Source organism: Tamandua tetradactyla, chromosome 2 (assembly GCF_023851605.1).
Source record: "Tamandua tetradactyla isolate mTamTet1 chromosome 2, mTamTet1.pri, whole genome shotgun sequence".
NCBI lineage: Eukaryota > Metazoa > Chordata > Mammalia > Pilosa > Myrmecophagidae > Tamandua > Tamandua tetradactyla.
In genome coordinates this window covers 144,501,118-144,509,299 of record NC_135328.1, presented here as the reverse complement: position 1 = coordinate 144,509,299, position 8,182 = coordinate 144,501,118, and the positions used below count along the sequence as shown (strand labels likewise).

The 8,182-nt window shown below is 37.2% G+C and overlaps 1 non-coding gene across 1 annotated transcript; it reads left to right on the top strand.

Annotated features, from left to right (window-relative positions):
* Positions 1 to 3,141: 3,141 nt before the first annotated feature.
* Positions 3,142 to 3,305, top strand: LOC143675245 (U1 spliceosomal RNA). The gene has a single exon (XR_013171486.1). It is a non-coding gene; the product is annotated as a U1 spliceosomal RNA (small nuclear RNA).
* The last annotated feature ends 4,877 nt before the right edge of the window (positions 3,306 to 8,182 follow it).

Sequence of the window (8,182 nt, the reverse complement as noted above, 5' to 3'; positions counted from 1 at the left end):
TGTATATTATAACTGTGCAAAAGTTGATTATCAATCGCTTATTCCTCTAAGAGATTATATTCAGTTCAATACCAAATGCTGTAGAACCAGTTCAACCATATTTTCAGAACATTTAAGGGTTTCTTCATGAATAAAACAGCTTACTAATAAGCTAAGTGCTTATTTTAGGCTTGGGAAAATGAGTACTATGTTTAGAATAATGGGGAACCAGGCTTCTCATTATTGGAGATTACAGTTACAAATATGGAAAAGAGGGAAACTAAAATGAACCCTGTTGTGTTGAGTTGGAATTGAAGGTATCATTGTTAAGTATTTTTTTATTATAGAAAGATAGTAAATAGATGATAGACAAATTAGATAGACACAATACTAACTGTGTGTTTGAATGTATAGATATCTGTATTTATCTCTCTCCCTGACTCTCACCTCTACTGGCTTTGAAGATCCAGCGATTCAGGAATAGCTTGTACACTTGCCATCCAGACAGTGCATATGGGAAATATTTTAAGAAATTCTGTATTGCATGAGTAACCTTAGAGAGTAGTGGGAACGGGCGGGAAGGGCAGCAGTGGTTAGGAGAATTCAAATATTGTCACAATTTTCCCAAAACTTTTAAGTTTTCATAGCTCCCATCTTACTGGGCTACAATATTTTTTTTCAGGACTGTCATTAAATATCTGAGGCAACAAAGAAGGTTTGAACAGTAACAATATCAGTAGGAGTGCACTTCTAAACTTTCAGGCTAGTAAAGTGAACTAATTCCTATTTTATTTTACTGGCAGAGCCAACTTTTGGTGGGGATTTGGGGCAGTATATTACTGATGGGAACACCAGGGATTTGACTGTAGTAAAGCTTGTGTTTAAGATCAGTTTAACGCCCTATTTTACCATATTCTCAGAACATTTCTTTATTTTTATTTTGGCTCTAGTAATAATCTATGAACTAAAAGGAGTTAATTGAAATGAAATGGGGCAGGATGAACTCATGTTGCCTAAGCCAAACTCGGAAACAATTTTCTGTGCTCAGAATCATGGTTAGAATTTGAGATTGGATTCCTTTTTATCTGAACTGAATTATGCATTTCCCACATGATCGCCTTTCACTGATAATTTTCTTTTCCCCAAATCCTATTCAGTGATTTGTTAGTGAGCATGTCTGACCACAGTAGGTGAAATAGCTAAAGAAATATGAGAACCTTAAGCGTGGACTAAACGTCCATTTGTGTGAACTCCTGTAGCTATGTTTCAGGAAAAATAAATGTTGAGAGTCAATATTCTCTGTCTTAGCTATTTCTGTCCCTGAGTTGATCTCTGGGTCAGATTGGTAAGCAACTGATCTTTGCTGAAATGAAGTACTGACCAAGGCCCAGGGAGGCTCTGGAGGGCATCCAACCCCCATTGGAGCAGAGGAGCTGGCCTTACGCTATCGGATGAACCAGAAGAAAGGTCACTGAGTGGAGATATACCAAACACAAACCCTGACTGAGCCTTCCGGACAGCAGAGGGGCCCTGGGGAAAGACTGTGATACAAACATTCTCTGCTTTCATACCCTGAGTATTTGATTCTGGGAAAAGTTAATCTTGCTTCTCACGAGCCCAGAGCTGTAGAGATGCAGTGCAGTTTCCAAGCTCTCATTCTAGTCTCCTGAAGCAAGGGCTGTTCCCGTGCATTCCCGATAGCAAGACTGGATGGGGTTGAACTAGATTCCTTGATTCAGTAGGAAAAACTGCCTGTCCTGTTTTGTAGTAACTCACGGTATAAAGCAGACAATAATAAAATAAGCACTAGAATTGTAGCAGTCAGTGACTTGCAGTTCCAAATTATGTGAATTATGTGCAGACACTTAGGTTGCTGTGGTGGGAAGTTCGTTATGGCTCAGCCACAGACTCCAGCTCTCAGGCTCTATTGACACTTCATTTTCAACCGAACAATGAGTGCCTTGGTCTCAATGAGAATACACACTGCCTTCAGATGTTATGGAAAAGTTAGGACTCGGAATTTGTCTTTATACTCCAAGACCATCCAGTGTCATGGCATATCCTCTTCCCAACACAAAGAAAGCCAAAGAACATTGGCATGCATCAGTTGCCTATAGAGTTATGCATCCCTTCTCATAATATGTGCTGCAGAGAGAGTCACTAATTTGCAATGTGGTTTATCCCAAGTGCATAGACACTAATGACACTAATTTTCTAGACTCAAGCTAATACATGGAAGGTGTCGGTCAACTAGCTGGACATTAGCCATTGAGGAATTAATTAGCCCTGCTCTTAGTGTTCCACTGAGAGCTATGAAATGTTCAGCAGATATGATATTGCTGCTCTAGAATTTGCCCCAACACATCCTTGATCATTGATATTTATGCACTTTTCCCAAAAGGGAGAGTGAAAATTGTCAAAAGCCTGAGTTTCACTTTTCATCTACAGTATCATAGAGTTAATATAATCCTTATATTATGGACTAAATAGTCCATATATATAGTACCTACATACACAATTCATATACAATATAGGCCATACAATACAAACTAATCACATTGTTATCCTGTTTCCAAACATTTTTCCAACTGCAACTTGGAAAGACAAATATTGTATGATCTCACTGATTTGAAACCGTTAGAATGCAAACTCATAGAGTCAGGAGCTAGAGTATAGGTTACCAGGGGATGGGGTGGTTATGGGGAATGGGAAGTTAAGGCTTGAAATGAACAGGTTCCTATTTGGGATGATGGGGAACTGTTGTGGTAATGATTGGTGGTGATGGTAGCACAGCACTGTGAACGCAATTAACGGTACTGAGATATGTATCTGAATATGATTAAAAGGGAAATAGATGCTATATATGGTAAGAAGAAAAATAAATTTTCAAAAATCTGTGGAATTACACTATACAAACAGTGAACCCTAAGTTAAATCGTGGACTTTAGTTAATACTACAAATATAAAAATGTGCTATAAACAGCTGTAACAGATGTTCCACCCCAATGCAAGCTGTTGCTGGTAGGGTGGTGTATGGGAACTTGTACCTTATGGATGATTGCTCAGCAAAGCCACAACTTCCCTAACAAAAAAAAATATTTTTAAAAAACTGAACAACTTGGCAATTATGTCCCTCAATTTAGTAAATAAAATTCAATTTGGATATTTACCTGGCAGGGGAGACTCCATGATCACGAAGGTGGTTTTTCCAGGGTGAGGCTTATCCATTGCACTCCAGATGTGCTGACCCCTGCAATTTCCCCAAATGTGGGAAACTCAACCACATAATTTGTGGTAGTAGGGGACAGCATTCGCGGTCTCCCCTAAAAAAAAAAAAAATTCAATTTGGGATATAGAATACTCACTTAGATTTTACTTTTTACATCATTATATAGTTCTATCATAATGTTTTAAAGTATAATTACTATGATAGCCCTTCTATGGCACCCAAATTTTGTTATCTACTTAAAAAAAAAGCTCTTTATGATAGTAGCATGCATAACTAAAATATTCCATTGTAACTCCTTCCAAGTGATTAGTGATATAAATTATATTCAAAATATTGTGCTCCTCTCCCCAACATCCAATACCCCAACATTTCATCACCTCAAAAAAACAAAAAAAAAACAAAAATTCCGCAGCCATTAAACAAAAACTCTCCCTTCTCTTCCCCCACTCCCAACCCCTGTAATCTGTGATCTATTATCTGTCTATGAAATTTTCTTATTCTAGGTATTTCACATAAGCAAAATGATACGATATTTGTTGTTTTGTGTCTGGTTTATCTCACTTAATGCGTCTTTAAGGTATTCACAACTTTGCCTTTACCTTGCAGATATAGTCTCATGCCAATACCTTCTAAGCAGCCACTCAACAACAGCTCAGGCCTCTCAGTGGGAGCCGAGTCAGTCCTACTCCTTTAGAGTCTGAACTTCACTACCTACACAATGCCAGAATTACCCTTGTATGGTGAGTTCTCTTTTTTGACATATGCCTGCTGCACCAAACTTCTGTCTTATTAATCTCAACCCAATCTTCAAGGGTACAGCTAATGTCCCCTTGTTTGTGTCAATGTCAAAATGTCTTTGGAGTGAGAATTAAGAAAATGGCAGAGTCATCCACCTACCAGCAAATCATAAATCTATGCTAATGGCAATTACTAGCTCAAAGTTGCTATGTTTTTTTAGACAGGAAGATAAATAAAATATAAATTAGAAAATGTATGTTAACACATGCCACAGGAGTATCTAATGCCTAAGGGTAAGAAAATCCAAAGAACAAAAAGAAATCCTGAGAGCTCAATGTGCATCATCTGTCATGGAACGAAAAAGGTTAACATGGAGGTAGGGGCAGGAAGCAGAGCAAGATACCCAAGTGAATGAACCCATAACTCTATAGAGAGCAGAACAGTAAATGAAAAAGAAGTAAAATTATAAAACCAGGGCAAGTTTCCAAGGAAGAGAAAAAGCAAGCACGATTGTGTGGGGAAAAATGAGAAAAGTTAAGGTATGAAAGGAGATGCATCTTGCAAGAGACTTGCAATTACAAAAGGCAAAAGAGAGGACCAAAGAAAAATTTTTCTCTCTAATAGGGAGAGAAAGCTGCGAGAGGATTGTGAAAAGGCAAATGCTTTTAACGTGTCCTTTCCATCTCTCTCCTTTCAAAAAATTGCAGCTGCTATTCGTTAACCAGAGAGTGTACCATTTGAGTCTGGAACACCAAACAAGAATAGGCAAATAAATAATTGGATTCTATTTTTAAAAAATTTAGATCTACTAAAATTTGCAGCTCTAAGTGTTCTCAGGTATTGACAGATCTTATAGAAATCTGAGTCACTACTTTTGAGATATCTTGTTTCTGTTCTAAAATAGAGTGATTTTATAAGAATATATATGTATTAATATACTAGTATTAATATTAATATAGTATATATTTAGTAATAATAATAATAGATAGTACTTTTTACACAAAACTTATAGAAGAATAGATGTAAATTTGCTTAATAGAATGGACAGATTCTCTTTAATTCCTAGGGTGATAATAATAAAACTAAACATTTGGAACTTGTCACCCCAGAAGTTGTAAATATAGACATGGTCAAGATGTCCAGAAGCAATTTAGGGATTAATTAACCACGTTAATAACTGATAATCAAGAAAAGTATTGTTGCCCTTGATAAAAAGAATGTTGTTCCAAACTGACAAATGCAATAAACTAATACATTTTCTCAGCCGGTTAATATGCTAAGGGTGTAATGTGCATTCACTGTTGAATAAAATAGACAAGTCCCTAAGTTCATGTGAAATGAAATCTAATGAAGTTAAAAATTATTTCTCTATTTCTTTGATAATTTTCTCTCATCCCTTTTCTCCTTTCTCTTTTTCTGAAAACTCTATTAGTTGCTAGATTTCTTGATTTTCTATGATCCGTTTCTTATCTCTAATTTATTTCCAATAATTTAGGCAATTTGTTTGATTTTAACATACAACTCTTCTGTTAAATTTAGTTTAATTTTGGCAGTTTTTAAAGACTAAGAACTTTTTCTTTCCTCTGTTCCTTTTTTATTGCATCGGGATCTTGTTTTACATATGAAATGTTTTCTTAATTATCTCTAAATCTTTGTCTTTCATTCTCTGATTTTCTTTTCCAGCCACAGGCTTTTTTTTTTTTTTTTTTTAACTTTGGCCTGTCTTTCTTCAAGTTTTCCTCAAATGCCTGGAGATGATTTATTTTCACTGATGTTCACATTTATAATAACACCTGCCACCTAGTAGGCACTTAAGGTCTGTTGGGAAATTTATAGAAGAAAGAAAGGGAGGGAAAAGGAAAGAAGGAGTAACCAGAAATGCTGATGGGGGTCTATGTGTAAGTGGATGAAGATACTTGAAGGCAGGTTTCTTTTTAGGCTGATCAGGGAGGGAAGCAGGTGAAACTCAGGCTGACACCCAATAGAAGAAGAATTAATTCCGGGGCATCAGCTCCTACACTAGATATTCTAGTTCTCCAGAGCCGGTTTCTTTCCACTTCTTTAGAGATAATCTTCCAAGTTTTATTCCTCAGGGCATCTGAGTATTCTCTAGAAGGAATGTGTATATAAACCTTACACAGACACAGAATGTATATTTAAACCTTATGTAGAAAACCAATACAGACAATTGTATTTATGAACCTTATCCTCATGCCCTTGTATTAAGACCCTTCTGCAATATTTTTTTTTTTTTTTTTTACATGGGCAGGCACCAGGAATCGAACCTGGGTCCTCTGGCATGGCAGGCGAGCATTCTTGCCTGCTGAGCCACCGTGGCCCACCCACTTCTGCAATCTTGTCCTCAGTTGTAGTGTTTCCAAATTCTTGACAGATGTTAATCTTCTGTATTTAGGAAATATAAATCAGAATTGACAGGAATTCTTAGGAATTTACAACATTTGAAGGTGTTTTGTATTTTTCATAACATTTTACTTACTCGTCTTTAAATAATAATGGATGATCATAATAACAAAGTAACCACTTTTCCGTGATAAGAGTATATGAAAAGTTTCATGGATTTTCTTTTCAGTCTATAAGTAATGATTTCCAAATATAATTTGGGTAGGCGGTAATCTTAGTCTTATTTTAAACTCCTGTGTGCAAGATTATGATTTTATATTTTATAACTGAAATAAATTCATATCTCAAGCACTTACATGTTTGATGTGGGAAAATAATCTTTATCAGTTCATAATTATCTTAGTCAAATAAGGATTTTTTTCAGGAAATTCAGCTTTTCATACCTACTTTTTCCTTGGGATTGCACTAAAGTCTCAAGAAACTTTCTATTTGCCAATGGTTTGCTGTATCTACCTTCTCTAAAGCAGTGGGTGACAGACACAAGTTCCATCGTAATTGGAAATAGATCATTATATTAGTCTCTGATTGCTACTGTAACAAGTTACCAAAAATTCAGTGATTTAAAACAGCACATATTTATTATCTTAAAATTCTGGAGGTCAGAAATCAAAAATGTATCTTACAGGGCTCATCTCAAGGAGTTGGCAGGCCTACATTCCCTTTGGAGGTTCTAGAAGAAAATCTGTTCCTTGCCTTTTCCAGCTTCTACAGGCTGCATTCCTCAGCTTTTTGGCTTGTGTGCTGCTTTGAAAGTATTATGTACCCCAGAAAAACCACGTTTTAATCCTGATCCAATTTTATGAAGGTAGCCATTTCTTTTTAATCCTAATCCAATACAGCAGGGCAAAAAACTTTTGAATAGATTATCTCTGCAGAGATGTGACATGTCCAATTGTGGGTGTGAACTTTTGATTAGATGGAGATGTGACTCCACCCATTTTAGGTGGGTCTTGATTAGTTTACTGGATCCTTTGAAAGAGAAAAACTTTTGGAGAGAGTTAGAAAGGACAGGAATGACAGAGCTGACAGAAACTTCAGAGGAGAACTGAACAGAAACACAGATGTTTGGAGATGCTTGGAGCCTAGCAAACATCATCAGAAGACGTTAAGCAAGCCAGACCCTGTAGAGAGCCAAGAGAATCCAAGAGATGAAAGCCAGCCCTGGAGAAGCAAAGTGAGGAATCCCCACAGAAATGGAGGCTGAAAGCAACTGCTCCCAGGAGCAAGGGACCAGCAGATGCCAGCCACATGACTACTCGGCTGACAGAGGTGTTCCTGACCTTTCTTAATTTTAAGGTATCTTTTTCTGGATGCCTTAGTTTGGACATTCCCATAGGCTTAGAACTATAAACTTGCAACTTATTGAATTCCCTTTATAAAAGCCATTCCATTTCTGGTTAGCTTGCAAATGAACACAGCTCCCTTCAAGCAACGGCAACATTCCAACCTCTGCTTATTGTCACTTCTTATTCTCTGACTCTCTTGCATCCCTCTTTCTTCTTTTAAGGACTGTTCTAGTTTGCTAACTGCTGGAATGCAACACACCAGAGACGGATTGGCTTTTAATAAAAGGGGATTTATTTTGTTGGTTCTTCAGAGGAAAGGCAGCTAACTTTCCGCTGAGCTTCTTTCTTACGTGGAAGGCACAGGATGGTCTCTGCTGGTCTTCTCTTCAGGCCCCTGGGTTCCAACAACTTTCCCCGGGGTGACTTCTTTCTGCATCTCCAAAGGCCTGGGCTGAGCTGCTAGTGCTGAGATGAGGAATGCCGAGCTGCTTAGGCTGTGCTACATTGCGTTCTCTCATTTAAGCACCAG